The sequence below is a fragment of the Tachypleus tridentatus genome, chromosome 10 (assembly GCF_004210375.1).
Source record: "Tachypleus tridentatus isolate NWPU-2018 chromosome 10, ASM421037v1, whole genome shotgun sequence".
Taxonomy (NCBI): domain Eukaryota; kingdom Metazoa; phylum Arthropoda; class Merostomata; order Xiphosura; family Limulidae; genus Tachypleus; species Tachypleus tridentatus.
In genome coordinates, this window is record NC_134834.1 from 8,906,812 (window position 1) to 8,927,117 (window position 20,306).

Sequence of the window (20,306 nt, forward strand, 5' to 3'; positions counted from 1 at the left end):
CGTCACCGCCCACCGCCAACTCTTGGGCTACTCTTTATCAACGAAATGTGGGATTGGCCGTCACTTAACGACGCCCCAACGGCTGAAAGGGCGAGCGTGTTTGGTGTGACGGGGATTCTAACCGCGCCCCTCAGATTACGAGTCGAGCGCCTTAAACACTTAAATGCTGGGCCTAAAATTATACTGCCTAATGTGGGCTAGCACTTGAGTAGCTTTATTAAATAATCATTTAATTGCTACCACCCCTTAAATAATGATAATGTAGCCCTCTATCTTCAGTGTTTGCACATTATAATTTGTAAAATAAAAAATGAGAAATATACATAACACGGGAGGAAATTAAACGAACCCTTCCCCCCCTCACCCAATGGTTTAAGTGTCAAGCTCGAAAACTTACAATGCTAAAGTCCGAGGTTTGATCTCAGCTGTGGATACAGCAAAGATAAGGTAGTTTTAGGCTTAACAATAAACAATCAAAAGAAACGTATACGTTGTGACCACGAAGAGCACCAACCAAGTAACTATAAAGTTTGGTTTGTTTGTTTTGAATTTCGCGCAAAGATACACGAGGGCTATCTGCGATCCATATAGTTCTATCTCTAAAAGCGGCATCGCTAGATGGTTGTGTCACTTCACCTGCAGTATCAAGTTCATAGGTTCGAATCTCCTTCCCACCAAATATGCTCATCCTTTCAGCCGTATGGGCGTTACAATGTTACAATCAATTCCACTATTCGTCGGTAAAAGAGTAGCCCAAAGATTGGCGGTGGATAATGATAACTCGCTGCCCTCCCTCTAGTCTTTCCCAGCTAACTTAGGGATGGCTAGCAGAGATAGTCCTTAGTGTAACTTTGAGCAAAATAATATAAAAAAATCTAAGGATCAGTGGTCAGTAAAAAACATTAGTCAGCTTACTGACCAGTTTGAAGACAATGATCGACCTCCTTGGTCTTCTTGTGTGACGTCATCGTCACAGTTTGAACAACAAGTGCCCAGTGTTTGGTGAGAATGCTCGGCCTTTTGGGCCAATTCGTCGAGACAGCTTGCACTGAAAACGTAACAAAAACACGTAATAAAATTGAAAGATGGATCACACAGTGGTTTGACTGTTTCAGACTTACGAAAATATCCAAACTTCTTCAAGCATGAAAAAACACCAAACGCTAGCTAATTATTAAAAATTATCCACAACGGCAGACGAAAAATTTAAAGTTTGAGACGAATTCAAGTCTCACTAGCGCCGTCTGTTAGAGAGAAAAAAAATGATTTTGTTTGGCAAAATAAACTATATTTCTCGGTAGAAATAATGACTAATTCTTTATACCTGCAGGGCAACAGTAGGTTGTTAGCCATGTAATCTTCAGCTGTTCATTCCCGTTGTTAAAAAAGCTGTACACGGCTGATTTAAAGAACTCGTATTGTGTTTTATTTGAGGTCTCTTCCAGGATATCCTGGCATTTATTGGATTTCTGTCTCTGTGTATTTTGTTGTAAAACTCCGCTGTACGGCCTTCTCAGAAATACAATTACTCGTTCAGTGCGCACGTTTATTGTTGTCTGTTTCGACCAATCATATTTCACTTTATAGTTGGTGCTTTTGAGATATTTCACCTATAGAAATTCTTGTAATGAAAGTGTACAGCTGTGGCGCCAGGAAATTATGATTTATTAATATTTCATCAAATAGAAAAGATAGGAGATTCATATTTTATATTATAGCCTGTCAGTATCTCTAATTTTAGTTCATAATTCCTGAGAAGCTATAGACTCTGGATATCAAAAACATTTAATTTGAACTAATGGTACATTCAACATACCACGTGACACACAAAATCCACATTTAAGATTTTTTATATTTACTTTAAATTACAAACATGCTCGCCCTTTCAGCCGTGGGGGCGTTATAATGTGACGGTCAATCCCACTATTCGTTGGTAAAAGAGTAGCCCAAGAGTTGGCGGTGGGTGGTGATGACTAGCTGCCTTCCCTCTAGTCTTACACTGCTAAATTAGGGACGGCCAGCACAGATAGCCCTCGAGTAGCTTTGTGCGAAATTCAAAAACAAAAACAAACACTTTTAAATTAAGAAGTTAACTGATGTTATAATCTACAGTTTGATACCAAACTTATTGAACATAAATTGATAAAATAGTAGTTCACTAAAATTTTGACTATAAGTTTACAAACGTGATGACATGGCCTTTGACCTCTGGCCGTAGGAAGACCCTTAGCGAGAACCCTTAACTTTTCGAGGGTTTTTTCCTTCGTTTACGTGATTCCTTAACTTGCTGCGTTTATGCTATATAGAACCACTCGCTTAGCGTACTTCTAACAGCTATTGTTTTGGAAACAAAGAATGACAACACAAACGTGGCCAAAACATGAAACACAACTTCTGCAGAACCTCACGTCTTTCTAACGGACACGCGTCGTCACAAGATAATGGCTCAAGCCAAACAGAGGTACGAGACACCACGGCACCGCCAAACGATTTTTTTTTCCGATACTCTGTGTGTGTGTGTCTGCAACTTTTGAGACACGCGGCACAGCGCAAGATTGCGGCGCTAGTAATATTTCTTCAAATTCCAGGCGTCCCTTGAATATTAAATAACCCTTCATCAAGCGCCTCGGGTAAGATGTTAACAAAGCTATCGTTAGGTCAAATTTAGTCATTGTAAGCAAACACGGTCGGGGTCATAAAACAGCAGCTACCAAAGTCACGTTCTCTCTTTCCGCCAGGAGGCTTACACGATGATACTTTATACCTGCAGATACGCCACCTAACGAGAATCGCTCTATTGTCATGGCGAGTGTATTGAAGTTTCTTAGCCAGTCGAGACGTTTTTATGAAATTATTACATTTAATTTAACATAATGAGAGCTTAATGTTTTACTGTAAATAGTATTCCAACTGCTATAGATGGCGCTTTGTGTTTTCGCCGTAAGCGAAGTTAACTATCTGACAAGCCAGGCCTTGAAGTGTCGTGATTCTGTGTTTAATTTTTCTCAACGCAGCAGCAGAAGTTGGACATTCGTTGTAATTTAATGGAACATGAACAACTATTTAAATTAATGTAATATCAACGGTTGTAATGACTGGACATTCGGCAGGTCGCCTAGAGAAACAGAAGACGGAACTATCGTAAAGACCAGTGACCTATAATTATAATTTTTAAAACTTTTCAGTTTTATCACTTATAGCATGTCAGGAAACTATATTATTAGTGTGAGTTTTAATGTAATTAGTCTTATTTTAAAAGTACCAGATTTCTTCTTAACGTTATGCATACAGATGTGTTGTTGACGGTGCCTTTCAAACGGGGGTCATTTTATTAGTTCGTTAAAGAGTTTTATTCTGACCAAGAGGTAAAGTGGCACGTTTAAAGTTTTAAGCCTGCGGTAAAAGGAGACAAACCTATTGTTTTCCTTACATGATGAATTACAGAACTTTTTTTTTTTCACACAACATGCATTGTGTTTTCATAGACACCTGGTTATAGAGTATTACACTTTTTTTTTTTTTTTAATCCGAAACGTTCGCAGTGTTACAAGCTTTTTAGTTTCAAAATTTCAGGTACGTTCTCTGTTCACGAAAGACTGTTATATTCAGTATTAATTCGGGTTTTGATAATAGACTAATGTTCTGTGATATATGAACAACAAGAGGCTTGAGAACATATCTTCAAGTTGTGTTCGGTTGCAAACCTTTACATAGGGCATGAAGGCTGACTTTAGTAAGGAAGAAACAACACCTTCATAAACCTCTTCGAGCCGACACGAGACTATCCGTTTGTGTTATTCCAAGGGTATCTTAGCCTTAAAGATCCATACAGCTTAACCATTCTCTAAATCTCAAATCATCGAGACAATTCCTATTATTACCAAATCAGTTTTGAACTGGGGTTGTGAAAAATGACTGTGTAATTATTGTTGTAAAATAAGTGACAGTTTTTTACGACACGAGTCTTTCTGTTGAGTTAGGGTTTGCTTGTTTTGGTATTGTACACAAAGCTGCTCAGAGAGCTATCTGTGCTTTGCCCACAATGGGTTTCAAAACCCGGTTTTTAACCGTATAAGTCCGCAGACATCCCACTGTGCCACTGGGGGGCGTGCTCTTAGGTTTGGTTTGTTTTGAATTTCGAGCAAAGTTATCTGCGCTAGCCGTGCCTAATTTTGCAGTGTAAGACCATAGGGAAGGCAGCTAGCCATCACCACCCACCACCAACTCTTGGGCTACTCTTTTACCAACTAATAGTGGGATTGACTGTTACATTACAACGCCCCCACGGCCGAAAGGGTAAACATGTTTGGTGTGACGGGGATTCGAACCCGCGACTCTCAGATTACGAGTCAAATATCTTAACCATCTGGCCATGCCGGGCCATCCTGATAGGAAAGCCCAAACTATCAATATATCATTTCATTGTGTTTCTTCTCCTAAATGTAAAAAAAAAATTTCCCTATGTCGTGAATTATTGAAGTTACGTTTATTTAAATTAGTGATTTATTTTCTAATATTCAATTTAATGCGAGTTTTGTGAAATTAAATAATGTGTTTATGAAAACTTGTAAATAGTTATTTTACCATTAAGACACTTCTGTCCTATTGTTTTCCAAACAAAGAAATTTGTCTATAGAATCCTTCGAATTTTGTACTTGAGCCCAACGATTAGCATATCTGGACTGTGAATCCGACAGTTCATAATTCGCGTCCCGGCCAGGTGGTTAGGGCGTTCGGCACGCCATCTGAGTGTCGTTGGTCCGAATCTCCATCGCACCAAACATGCTCGTCTTTTCAGTCGTGGGGTGCGTTAGAATGTGACGGTCAATCCCGCGATCCGTTGGTAAAAGAGTAGCCCAAGAATTGGCGGTGGGTCGTGATGATCAGCTGCCTTCCCTCTAGTCTTACACTACTAAAGTAGGGACGGCTAGCACAGATAGCCCTCGAGTAGCTTTGTGCGAAATTACAAACAAACAAACTTTTCCAGCGCACTAGTGAGAGTTGTGCGTGAAGTCGACTTGCGTTTAATAAACGTTGTTTTAAATGTCAAATATAACAACACAGAATTATACGAATGTTGATAAAGTATTATACGAGCGAATACCGTACTGTGAATTTAAGATCAGTCACAGCGTCGTTTAAAACGGAATCCGAGAAACAAAGAAAAGACAATACACGCATTGTAGGTAATAACGTCCTTCACGTATCATTTATCCGCTGTTACCACACAGCCGTAACGGATAGTTTCACAATTCTGTAATGAAAACAAACCTAATGACGACTATGTTCATTCATGAGAAACTAAGCCTTTTTGTATTTTTTGATTAAAATCCTAACCATTCTGTAGAGAGAAAAATATGGTTTCAACAGTCAGCAAAGTTACTGAATGTAGTTTATTATTATATTATTAAAACATATTTTACTATTGTTAGTAAAACAATATTGCACAACTTGTTATGTGCAACTGGGACGTAGGTAAACTAGAAATGTGTGCTATATAACTGGGACGTAAGAAAACTTTTTAAGGAAACTCTGAACCTGCTCTGTGTAACGTAGACTAAAGTAAACATGTGTTGTGATGTGGGTGAACTCTGAACCTGCTCTGTGTAACGTAGACTAAAGTAAACGTGTTGTGATGTGGGTGAACTCTGAGCCTGCTCTGTGTAACGTAGACTAAAGTAAACATATGTTGTGATGTGGGTGAACTCTGAACCTGCTCTGTGTAACGTAGACTAAAGTAAACATGTGTTGTGATATCGGTGAACTCTGAACCTGCTCTGTGTAACGTAAAGTAAACATGTTTTGTGATGTGGGTGAACTCTGAACCTGCTCTGTGTAACGGAGACTAAAGTAAACATGTGTTGTGATGTGGGTGAACTTTGAACCTGCTCTGTGTAACGGAGACTAAAGTAAACATGTGTTGTGATGTGGGTGAACTTTGAACCTGCTCTGTGTAACGGAGACTAAAGTAAACATGTGTTGTGATGTGGGGGAACTTTGAACCTGCTCTGTGTAACGTAGACTAAAGTAAACATATGTTGTGATGTGGGTGAACTCTGAACCTGCTCAGTGTAACTTAGACTAAAGTAAATATATGTTGTGATGTGGGTGAACTTTGAACCTGCTCTGCGTAACGTAGACTAAAGTAAACATGTGTTGTGATGTGGGTGAACTTTGAACCTGCTCTGTGTAACGGAGACTAAAGTAAACATGTGTTGTGATATCGGTGAACTCTGAACCTGCTCTGTGTAACGGAGACTAAAGTAAACAGGTGTTGTGATATCGATGAACTCTAACCTGCTCTGTGTAACGGTGACTAAAGTAAACATGTGTTGTGATATCGGTGAACTCTAACCTGCTCTGTGTAACGGAGACTAAAGTAAACATGTGTTGTGATATCGGTGAACTCTGAACCTGCTCTGTGTAACGGAGACTAAAGTAAACATGTGTTGTGATATCGGTGAACTCTAACCTGCTCTGTGTAACGGAGACTAAAGTAAACATGTGTTGTGATATCGATGAACTCTAACCTGCTCTGTGTAACGGAGACTAAAGTAAACAGGTGTTGTGATATCGATGAACTCTAACCTGCTCTGTGTAACGGAGACTAAAGTAAACAAGCTTTCTTCACTGTAAAAACTTGTTAACAGTTGTATTTGTCTGTCAGTTATTACAAATGTTATGTTGTTGGCCTTTGCTAGAACAAGCAGGCTGCAAATACCAACAAGTAACGGTTACTCAAGACCAAGATGTTGTTGTTGTGTCACCCACGTGCAACAAATAACGGTCACTCAAGACCAAGAGGTTGTTGTTGTGTCACCCACGTGCAACAAATAACGGTCACTCAAGACCAAGAGGTTGTTGTTGTGTCACCCACGTGTAACAAGTAACGGTTACTCAAGACCTAGATGTTCTTGTTGTGTCACCCACGTGCAACAAATAACGGTCACTCAAGGCCTAGATGTTGTTCTGTCACCCACGTGCAACAAATAACTGTTACTGAAGGCCTAGATGTTGTTGTGTCAGCCACGTGCAACAAGTAACGGTCACTCAAGGCCTAGATGTTGTTGTGTCAGGCACGTGCAACAAGTAACGGTCACCAAGGCCTAGATGTTGTTGTGTCAGGCACGTGCAACACAACCAGAACATTATTCAGTGACGAAAGAAGTGCCGACTCAGAAATGATTTTGTTTTTTTCAAAGTGCTAACTGACTTTAATATTCATTAAAAAGAGCAGACACGTATACTTTTATAATGTTTTCTGTAATCGCAATATTTGACTACTTGTGATGTGTCCACGGCGGGTATCGAAACCTGATTTTTGCGTTATTAGCCCACAGCCACCGCGGTGCCATCTGATGGTTGGTCTGTCAGGAACCTTGCATTCAGAATAGTGAAGATAGAAAGGACTTCTATCACATTTATTACTAGGAATATAGTATAAACCAGATAAAGCTAATAATTTCAACCTAAGGCAGTTTTCAGTTGACAAATTAAGTCGGCGTATCGATGAGAGTAAATATTTGGTGTGTTTGCCCTTTCACTATGAAATACTGGTAGCATTTGGCTACAGTGTATTACAAGTTATGCGAGGCTAATATATGAACGTGAGGAAAATGTAAAAAAAAAAAAAAGTTTTTTTTCTCTATTTCCCTACTGATAACATGAAATAATGAATTTTTACCTTACAGAAAACCTCAGTTGCTCTGTCAGGTCTTATCACGCGATGTTACAAACTGAAACAATTATACCTGAGATGGGAAACCTGCACGCCAAAGCAATTAGATGACAGATGCAGTGACAAGCCATGGCTTACATGCAGTTCTAAAGCTTTAACGAGACAGATAACTATTGATAAACAATGGCGGCGGCGCCACGTGACCTTAAAATTTGACCGACATTCACCTTACGTGAACAACTCCATTAAACAAACAGTCCATTGTCTTAGTTTGCTGAACTCTCTCTCTTAATAATTTCTGGGGTAATTAATGAAACCTAAAGAGGGCTAGAAAACACGGTTTACTGTTTACTTTAGCCTGATCCAATGAATTCGACCGGTTTCAGTGAAATTGAATTTATTAAAAGAAATCGCAGAAAAATGCAAATCAGAAACCAAAGTAACATCTTTGGTAAAAACAATATTTATTCCTTAACGCAAGGTTGTACAACGGTGATACAGTGACACCTGGAGGCGTTAGTTATAACCTAAAGGTAGACAATTAAATGACTGCTTATCAGAAGCTATATAGTGAAAAATCTCAGTATTGGAACAAAGTACCGATATTATAGAAACCATTTTGACACATTCGTGCGTCATTTTCAGTCTTACTGACGAAGACGCACAAATGTGTCAAACTGATTTCCAGTATCGATACTTTTGACAGTTCGTTCGATATGCTGGAATATTTTTGTTATTAACTGTTTCACACGAAACTTTGTTCGTTTATTACAAAAAAAAAAAAACCTCCGATTTTAATACAAAACGCCGCCAGATGTCAGTGTTAGAAAACAACGTAAACTATCACATCGCTTTTCCCAAGCCGAAGGGTTTTGGAAATTTTAATCTTGAATATCAAGGAACACTGGTGGTATACGAGTAAGTCTACGGTCTTATAGCGTCCAAGGTTTGATTCCCTACAATCGACAAATAAAATAACCCAATGGAGCTTAGTTATTACATTTTCACACTTGAATAAAGACATACAGGCTCCTCTGTAATAAGGAGTTGTGAGTTATCTGTGTGTTGTGAGTTATTTCAACAACTAACCGTGAATTCGTTGTTATCAATGTAAATACGCACAACCCTCTGTAGCTTTCATTACACTGTTAATGAAAATAAACGAAAACTGTGGTGTTAAAGCCGCATAAAAGGAGTAGCCCCCTAGTGGCACAGCGCCATGTCTGCAAACAAACAATGCGAAAATCAAGTTTCGATTCTCGTGATGGGAAGAGCACAGTTAGCCGATTGTGTAGCTTTGTGCTGAAGTTCAAACAAGCTAACCGAAATATCTGCTTTATGTATGTATGTATGTGTGTGTGTGTGTAGAAAGACGTCCTAACTTCATTTCTATCAGCAGTCATTTCAAAACAAGTGATTCATTTTTACTTAACTAACTTAAGGGGCTGACAGAAAAGTTTTAGGCCTCACCTGCTATAAGTACAACAAACCACCTCACGTTATATATTAGGTTTACGGTCAGTTCTAACGTTGTTTCCAAACCACTCGTGAAACTATAGATATAAGAAACCACCTCATGTTATATATTAGGTTTACGGTCAGTTCTAACGTTGTTTCCAAACCACTGTGAAACTATAGATATAACAAACCACCTCACTTTACAGGTTAAGATCATGTCCAGCTTTGGCGTTGTAAGCTGTAAGGTCAGAAAATGGCGCCACAGAGTGTTATAAATACTGTCCTCCTGTGTTACTATTTAAGGTGTGGTGGATAACACTAACACACAGATGTTGGTGGACGTCTAGCTTTCACTAGACAGCAATACACGGTGCAAGCTGATGGACGTCTAGCTTTACTAGACAGCAATACATGATGCAAGCTGATGGACGTCTACCTTTACATTAATAGCAATACACGATTCAAGCTGATGGACGTCTACCTTTACATTAATAGCAATACACGATTCAAGCTGATGGACGTCTACCTTTACAACAGATAGCAATACACGATTCAAGTTGATGGACGTCTACCTTTACATTAATAGCAATACACGATTCAAGTTGATGGACGCCCACCTTTACATTAATAGCAATACACGATTCAAGCTGATGGACGTCTACCTTTACAACAGATAGCAATACACGATTCAAGTTGATGGACGTCTACCTTTACATTAATAGCAATACACGATTCAAGTTGATGGACGCCCACCTTTACAACAGATAGCAATACACGATTCAAGTTGATGGACGTCCCACCTTTACATTAATAGCAATACACGATTCAAGCTGATGGACGTCTACCTTTACAACAGATAGCAATACACGATTCAAGTTGATGGACGTCTACCTTAACACTAGACAAGCAATACACGATTCAAAATGATGGACGTCTACCTTTACATTAATAGCAATATACGATTCAAGCTGATGGACGTCTACCTTACAACAGATAGCAATACACGATTCAAGTTGATGGACGTCTACCTTACATTAATAGCAATACCTGATGCAAGTTGATGGACGCCCACCTTTACGACAGATAGCAATACACGATTCAAGTTGATGGACGTCTACTTTAACACTAGACAAGCAATACACGATTCAAGTTGATGGACGTCTACCTTTACAACAGATAGCAATACACGATTCAAGTTGATGGACGTCTACCTTAACACTAGACAAGCAATACACGATTCAAAATGATGGACGTCTACCTTTACATTAATAGCAATATACGATTCAAGCTGATGGACGTCTACCTTTACAACAGATAGCAATACACGATTCAAGTTGATGGACGTCTACCTTTACATTAATAGCAATACCTGATGCAAGTTGATGGACGTCTACCTTACGACAGATAGCAATACACGATTCAAGTTGATGGACGTCTACTTTAACACTAGACAAGCAATACACGATTCAAGCTGATGGACGTCTACCTTTACAACAGATAGCAATACATGATGCAACTTGATGGACGTCTAGCTTTACAACAGATAGCAATACACGATTCAAGTTGATGGACGTCTACCTTAACACTAGACAAGCAATACATGATGCAAGTTGATGTACCATTAGCTCTACAGTAGATAATAATACATGACGCTTAAACAATTATAAAACATGGGAATAAAGAGGGTTAAAACATCCTTATTGTAAACCATGGCTAATTTACTGTTGGTGCCTTTTATGTAATAGCACACATTAATGTGTGTGTTTTATTACAGCAAAGTCACATCAGGCTATCTGCTGAATCCACCGAGGGGAATCAAACTCCTAATTTTAGCGTGGTAGATCCGTTGACTTACCAATGTACCAGCGGAGAACACATTAATATGTTTGACAAGAGCTGTTTCTATTGGTTCTCCATGCTGTTTCCACCCACAGGGATTGATTGAAACCCAAACTTCAGCATTGTAAACGTCGTGATTACATCTGAGCCTCCAGGAAACGTAGCAGTTACTTGTTATGAATCATACCAGATACAATAAACTAGTGTTTCTCAAACTGTGTATTTTCGTATATAGGGACGAGGGTCACGGGTTCGAATCCTGGTCGTACCAACCAAACATGTTCGCCTTTTCAGTCGTGGGGGCGTTATAATCCTATAATTCGTTGGTAAAAGAGAATCCCAAAAGTTGACGGTGGGTGGTGATGACTAGCTACCTTCCCTCTAGTTCTACACTGCTAAATTAGGGAGGGCCACCGCATATAGTCCTCGTGTAGCTCTGCGTGAAATTTGAAACCCAGTAAACAAACAAACAAAGTCGTTTGCTTACTTTTATTGCAACATCTGCTTTCCATACTTCCTACAACAAGTAATTCTAAGAACTACCCACGATCTTTTCTTTCCGTTAAAATTTCAATTTTTATCCCTCTGTACAATAAACAACTCGCTTTGATGTGACTTTTATGTGTGAAAACTTAAAGAACCTAAACTTTCTGTATGCAGAAGTTTAGCGTGATTTATCAAAACACCTATCTCAGCTGTCGACTTTTATTTAGTAGAAACGTGATATGTAATGACACATGGACAGGATCGCTTTCTTTTACAATCACATAATCTGATCCATCTTTAGAGGTGAGGTCAAGGATCATCTAGATTTGATGATTAACAACCTTGACGTTAACAGTTCCCCAGAACTCACGTGCTTGGTGGCGGTAAAGTTGTTAAACGACACCAGAGATGCAAGTCTGGGATGGATGTGGTTCGTGAGAAATGGAGTTACAATTATTTATGAACGTCAAGAAACAAACAGATATATATTTGTATTGTCTATGTGTGTGTGTATCTGCGCGTGTGTTTGAATTTTTTTTCCATCAAACTTCTTGGTCTTCAATTCATGACCCCCGGTGCCTCAGCGGTCAGGTGGAGGAAACATTATAAACAGGGTTTCGATACTCGAAACGGGCACACCACAGATAGCCTACTGTGTAGCTTTATGATTAACTAAAAATAAACAAAAAATTTATTTCGGTATTTGAATAACTAAATATACGATGGAATAATAGAAGATATTTAATATTTATAATAAGTACTACTACTAGTAGTAGTAGATAACTGCATACCTTTGGTTAAAGTAGTAGATATACTGTTTACATTTAGTATAAGTAGTAGTAGTAGATATAATGTATACATTTAGTATAAGTGGTAGTAGTAGTAGATACCGTATACCTTGGTTAAAGTAGTAGTAGTAGATATACTGTTTACATTTAGTATAAATGGTAGTAGTAGTAGATACTGTATACCCTTGGTTAAAGTAGTAGTAGTAGATATACCGTTCACATTTAGCATAAACGGCAGCAGTAGCAGACAACCGCATAACCCTGGGTCAGTGCCAGCAGCAGCAGATATACACCGCCTACTTTAGCATAATGGCAGCAGCAACATACCGCCTACACCTAGCATAAGCAGTAGCAGCAGCAAACACACCGCTCACACTTAGCATAAGCAGTGAGCAAACATAACCGCTCACACTCTAGCATAAGCAGCAGCAGCAAACACAACCGCCTCACACTTAGCATAAACAGCGGCAGCAGCAAACATACCGCTCACACTCTAGCACACGCAACGCAGCAGCAAACACAACCGCCTCACACTCTAGCACAACGCAACGCAGCAGCAAACACAACCGGCTCACACTCAGCACAACGCAACGCAGCAGCAAACACAACCGTCACACTCCAGCACAACGCAACGCAGCAGCAAACACAACCGCTCACACTCCAGCACAAGCAGCGGCAGCAGCAAACACAACCGTCTGCACTAGCATAAGCAGCAGCAGCAGCAAACACAACCGGCTCACACTAGCACAAGCAGCGGCAGCAGCAAACACAACCGTCGACACTCCAGCATAGCAGCAGCAGCAGCAAACACAACCGGCTCACATCCAGCATACAGCAGCAGCAGCAGCAACACACACCGCCCACACTCAGCACGCTAGCAGCAGCAGCAAACACAACCGCTCACACTCCAGCACGCCAGCAGCAGCAGCAAACACAACCGTCCAGCACTCCAGCATACAGCAGCAGCAGCAAACACAACCGCCCACACTCCAGCACAAGCAGCAGCAGCAGCAAACACAACCGCCTCACACTCCAGCACAAGCAGCAGCAGCAGCAAACACAACGGCCTCACACTCCAGCACAACGCAGCAGCAGCAGCAGCAAACACAACCGGCTCACACTCCAGCACAACGCAGCAGCAGCAGCAGCAAACACAACCGTCTACACTCTAGCACAACGCAGCAGCAGCAGCAGCAAACACACCCCTTCACACTCCAGCACAACGCCCGCAGCAGCAGCAGCAGCAAACACAACCGCTCACACTCCAGCACAACGCCGCAGCAGCAGCAGCAGCAAACACAACCGCCTCACACTCCAGCACAACGCCGCAGCAGCAGCAGCAGCAAACACAACCGCCTACACATCTAGCACAACGCAGCAGCAGCAGCAGCAAACACAACCGCCTCACACTCAGCACAACGCAGCAGCAGCAGCAGCAAACACAACCGGCTCACACTAGCACAACGCAGCAGCAGCAGCAAACACAACCGCCTCACACTCAGCACAACGCAGCAGCAGCAGCAAACACAACCGGCTCACACTCAGCACAACGCAGCAGCAGCAGCAGCAAACACAACCGGCTCACACTAGCACAACGCAGCAGCAGCAAACACAACCGTCTCACACTCCAGCACAACGCAGCAGCAGCAGCAGCAAACACAACCGCCTACACTCCAGCACAACGCAGCAGCAGCAAACATAACCGCCTCACACTCCAGCACAACGCAGCAGCAGCAGCAGCAAACACAACCGGCTCACACTCTAGCACACGCAGCAGCAGCAGCAGCAAACACAACCGCCTACACTCTAGCACAACGCAGCAGCAGCAGCAGCAAACACAACCGGCTACACTCAGCACGCCAACAGCAGCAGCAAACACAACCGCCTACACTCCAGCACAAGCAGCAGCAGCAGCAAACACAACCGCTCACACTCCAGCACAACGCAGCAGCAGCAAACACAACCGCCTCACACTCCAGCACAACGCAGCAGCAGCAAACACAACCGGCTCACACCTAGCACAACGCAGCAGCAGCAGCAAACAACAACCGCCTCACACTCCAGCACGCCAGCAGCAGCAGCAAACACAACCGCTTCACACTTAGCACAACGCAGCAGCAGCAGCAGCAAACACAACCGGCTCACACTCCAGCACAACGCAGCAGCAGCAGCAGCAAACACAACCGTCTCACACTAGCACAACGCAGCAGCAGCAGCAGCAAACACACCGCTCACACTCCAGCACAACGCAGCAGCAGCAGCAGCAAACACAACCGGCTCACACTTAGCACAACGCAGCAGCAGCAGCAGCAAACATACCCCTTTACACTCAGCACAACGCCCGCAGCAGCAGCAGCAGCAAACACAACCGGCTCACACTCTAGCACAACGCCCGCAGCAGCAGCAGCAAACACAACCGTCTCACACTCAGCACAACGCCCGCAGCAGCAGCAGCAGCAAACACAACCGGCTCACACTCCAGCACAACGCCCGCAGCAGCAGCAGCAGCAAACACAACCGTCTCACACTCCAGCACAAGCAGCAGCAGCAGCAAACACAACCGGCTCACACTCTAGCACAAGCAGCAGCAGCAGCAAACACAACCGGCCTTACACTCCAGCACAACGCAGTAGCAGCAGCAAAACACAACCGTCTACACTCCAGCACAACGCAGCAGCAGCAGCAGCATCAAACACAACCGCCTCACACTCCAGCACAACGCAGCAGCAGCAGCAGCAAACACACCCCTTTACACCTAGCACAACGCCCGCAGCAGCAGCAGCAGCAAAACACAATCGCTCACTACACTCAGCACAACGCCCGCAGCAGCAGCAGCAGCAAACACAACCGGCTCACACTCCAGCACAACGCCCGCAGCAGCAGCAGCAGCAAACACAACCGCTCACACTCCAGCACAACGCAGCAGCAGCAGCAAACACAACCGCCTCACACTCCAGCACAACGCAGCAGCAGCAGCAAACACAACCGGCTCACACTCAGCACAACGCAGCAGCAGTATCAGCAAACACAACCGGCTCACACTCAGCACAACGCAGCAGCAGCAGCAGCAAACACAACCGGCTCACACTCCAGCACAACGCAGCAGCAGCAGCAGCAAACACAACCGCCTCACACTCCAGCACAACGCAGCAGCAGCAGCAGCAAACACAACCGGCTCACACTCCAGCACAACGCAGCAGCAGCAAACACAACCGGCTCACACTCCAGCACAACGCAGCAGCAGCAAACACAACCGTCTCACACTCCAGCACAAGCCAGCAGCAGCAGCAAACACAACCGCTCACACTCCAGCACGCGCAGCAGCAGCAGCAAACACAACCGGCTCACACTCTAGCACGCAGCAGCAGCAGCAAACACAACCGCTCACACTCCAGCACAAGCAGCAGCAGCAGCAAACACAACCGGCTCACACTCCAGCACAAGCAGCAGCAGCAGCAAAACACAACCGGCTCACACTCCAGCACAAGCAGCAGCAGCAGCAAAACACAACCGGCTCACACTCAGCACAACGCAGCAGCAGCAGCAGCAAACACAACCGCCCACACTCAGCACAACGCAGCAGCAGCAGCAGCAAACACAACCGGCTCACACTCAGCACAACGCAGCAGCAGCAGCAAACACAACCGCTCACACTCAGCACAACGCAGCAGCAGCAGCAAACACAACCGCTCACACCAGCACAACGCAGCAGCAGCAGCAAACATAACCGCTCTACACTCTAGCACAACGCAGCAGCAGCAGCAGCAAACACAACCGGCTCACACTCCAGCACAACGCAGCAGCAGCAGCAGCAAACACAACCGGCTCACACTCCAGCACAACGCAGCAGCAGCAGCAAACACAACCGCCTCACACTCCAGCACAACGCAGCAGCAGCAGCAAACACAACCGCTCTACATCTAGCACAAGCAGTGGAGCAAACATAACCGGCTCACACTCAGCACAACGCAACGTGGGAGCAAACATAACCGCTCTACACTTAGCATAAACGTGAGCAAACACAACCGCCTACACTCAGCACAACGCAACGTGAGCAAACATAACCGGCTCACACTTAGCACAACGCAACGTGAGCAAACACAACCGCTCACATCTAGCACAACGCAAACGCAGCAGCAAACATAACCGTCTGCACTCAGCATGCAGCAGCAGCAGCGAACATAACCGGCTCACACTCTAGCACAACGCAGCAGCAGCAGCAAACACAACCGGCTCACACTCTAGCACAACGCAGCAGCAGCAGCAACACAACCGTCTCACACTCTAGCACAACGCAGCAGCAGCAGCAGCAAACACAACCGTCTCACACTCAGCACAACGCAGCAGCAGCAGCAGCAAACACAACCGTCTCACATCTAGCACAACGCAGCAGCAGCAGCAGCAAACACAACCGCTCTACACTCCAGCACAACGCCCACGCAGCAGCAGCAAACACAACCGCCTCACACTCCAGCACAACGCAGCAGCAGCAGCAGCAAACACAACCGGCTCACACCTAGCACAACGCCCACGCAGCAGCAGCAGCAGCAAACACAACCGCCTCACACCTAGCACAACGCAGCAGCAGCAAACACAACCGCTCACACTCAGCACAACGCAGCAGCAGCAGCAGCAAACACAACCGCCTCACACTCCAGCACAACGCAGCAGCAGCAAACACAACCGCTCACACTCCAGCACAACGCAGCAGCAGCAAACACAACCGCTCCACACTCCAGCACAACGCAGCAGCAGCAAACACAACCGGCTCACACTTAGCACAACGCAGCAGCAGCAGCAGCAGCAAACACAACCGCTCACACTCCAGCACAACGCAGCAGCAGCAGCAGCAAACACAACCGGCTCACACAGCTAGCACAACGCAGCAGCAGCAGCAGCAAAGCACAACCGGTTTACACTCAGCATAACGCAGTGGCAGTAGCAGCAAACATACCGTTTACATTTAGCATACCGCCTACGCAGCAGTAGTAAATATACTGTTTACATTTAGTATACGTTTACGTAGTAGTAGTAAATATACTGTTTACATTTAGTATACGTAGTAGTAGTAAATATACTGTTTACATTTAGTATACGTAGTAGTAAATATACTGTTTACATTTAGTATAAGTAGTAGTATCAGTAGAAACCGTATATATTACAGTTAAGTTTCAGCTAATTTCAATGAACAATGGAAGGTAAATCACAGGTGAAACATAATTGTATTAATATTCATATTTAGTACAACAGAAACTCGGTGGAAGTGTCTGAGTTGAACAGTTAATATGTTATCTCTCTGTTTCACTTTAATAACTACAGACAGTCTTTCAGTCATTATTGTAACATATTTAATCAAAAGTATTCTGTGGGATTTTACTCCAAATGTCTCTAATACACTCCCATAAAGTTTCTTTGAACGTAACTTTTGATTTGCCAAGTTTTTGATCCATCAGATCCCAGATCTGTTCAGATGGGTTAAGATCAGTGATCTGTGAAGGATAATGTATCATTTGAATGACTCCAGTCGCTTCTTTCTTAACTAAACAGTTTCTACATAGGTTGGATGTGTGTTTGGGGTTATTATCTTCTTGATAGTAGAATCATTTACCAATAATACATAAACTGCTTAGTATACCATGATGGATCAGTATCTGATGGTACTTGACCTGGTCCATTATTCCATCTATTTTGTAAATATCTCTTGTTACCTCAGTAGAAAACACTCTCTAACCATTACACTGCCTCCCCTCATGTTTCATGGTAGGTGTTATACACTGAGGTAAGCATCTTTCACCTTTCTTCTACCAGATTTACAACTTATGTTTATAACTAAATATTTCAAACATGGACTTATCCATCCATAAAACCAGTTTCCAATCAACAACAATCCAGTTTTGGTACTTTTTACCAACTTTCAGTTCCTTGACAATGTTTGTATGTCAAAGTAAAGGTTTTAAACTGGTACATAACCAAATATTCCATTCTGGTTCAGTGTTCTTCATACTGTAGATCTGGACACTGTTCTGTTATTTGGCACATGTTGTTTGTGTCATGCTTAATATCAGTGACAGTCTTACTACTGTCCTGAAGACTTCATAAACAAACATATTTAACATCAGTATCCTTTCTTATTTTTTAAACTTACCTGTCTCAATCTCATGATCTGTAGTGTACTTGACAGTGTTTGTGGAATGTTTCTAGTCTACATCAATTTGTCAGAGTCCAACCAGCATCACGTAAAGCTTTTATGTAAACTCTCTGTTCTACCGACAATTCTCTCTGCTTTTTGGACATGACAACAAAACTTAATATATAGTGTTAAATACTGTTTTTCTCAAGCTTTATTTGTGGAATACTGTTAAATTAATTTCTTCTAGTATATGCCTGTCCATATGTTAATTCGTTTTCTATAATTAAGATACTGCATAGGGTAACATGACTGTTACTTCAGGTCCTACATTTGATCTGTATGTTCATTGAAGCTTAACCCTTATGACATGCCCTTGGTACAAGAAATGACATGTCCTTGGCACAAGAAATGACATGTCCTTGGCACAAGAAATGACATGCCCTTGGTTCAAGAAATGACATGCCTTTGGTTCTAGAAATGACATGCCCTTGGTTCTAGAAATAACATGCCCTTGGTACAAGAAATGACATGCCCTTGGTACAAGAAAGACATGTCCTTGGGACAAGAAACGACATGCCCTTGGTTCAAGAAACGACATGCCCTTGGTTCAAGAAACGACATGCCCTTGGTTCAAGAAATGACATGCCCTTGGTACAAGAAATGACATGCCCTTGGTACAAGAAATGACATGCCCTTGGTACAAGAAATGACATGCCCTTGGTACAAGAAATGACATGCCCTTGGTTCAAGAAATGACATGCCCTTGGTTCAAGAAATGACATGCCCTTGGTTCAAGAAATGACATGCCCTTGGTTCAAGAAATGACATGCTCTTGGTACATAATATAGAAAATCTAGAGAATAATAAATATTCTTATCGTGTGTCATTTAGTTGTGAACAAGAATTAGTGAAGCATTTCCATAGTGTTAAAATTTACACATTCACAACATGTAAGAATCAGCTCCATTAAAAGAATGATATAATATTATATTTTGCACAGTGCTGTACATTAACACATTGGGTACAGATTTGTTCTGTATAAAGCCCACTTCATGAAAACGTAACATGGGAATGTGACAGGAGGTTTGGTTATTTGTGGAAGACGTTTTGTAGAAGCGGTTTCCGGTTGTCATATTTTGTCGTCTTCTTTCAGGAATGGTCTCATCACAGTCTTCACTTTCTCTGTACTCACCTTAATACTGGTGCCCATAGCAACAAGATTGAGGTAGTCATGACGACCAGTGGTGGCGGCCGAGTTCCATCTCCAGATAGCGCCTGCGAACAAGATTGACACCGACAACGGTTGTACACGGTCCAGAAAATGCAACCAGCAGTGTTCCCAACACCACAACCTCAACTTTACCTGGAGAGAAGCAAGTATCTGGTATACAACGAAATGGGGAGAAACCGGAGAACAATGGAGGTATGATCATTTTTAAACATGAAAATGTCCATTTTGCTTCCCTTCACCACATCTGGTGGCGGGTCTGTCGCTATAAAGTATGACGTTCTAATCATGTTGTTATTTTGAAGGAAAAAATGAAGACATTCTAATAGTTCAAGGTAATTATACTCTTGTTACTTCACGTTTAGCCTCGTGAACGTGAACCCTTGGCACATCACTTTATCTAACTGATACCTGTATGGTTTATGTTGTTTATTTCTTTCTATGGCACAAAATTTTACTCTTACAGATAGATTATTTCATCGACTAGTATCAGTATTTCACGTCGGTATCAACAAAAGCACGCGCAGCTCAGTATTATTGTTTTAGTTTATTGTGACTCCCACAGTAATTACTTACCAATGTCATGTGAACTATCAAAGTGTTAACTGACATTATGTGACAATGTCTGTCTGTCGTATAAACTGAACAAAGTGTTGAATGATATTACGTGACAATTTCTGTCTGTCGTGTGAACTGGTC

At 42.7% G+C, this 20,306-nt stretch overlaps 1 protein-coding gene across 1 annotated transcript in view; it reads left to right on the top strand.

The window, feature by feature from the left end:
* LOC143228724 (uncharacterized) overlaps nt 1-20,306 on the top strand; it is a 237,245-nt gene that overhangs the window by 193,697 nt on the left and 23,242 nt on the right. Inside the window, exon 2 of the mRNA XM_076460014.1 lies at nt 19,533-19,802. The gene's annotated coding sequence lies outside the window, so the exon portion shown is untranslated. The remainder of the gene's footprint in view (nt 1-19,532; nt 19,803-20,306) is intronic.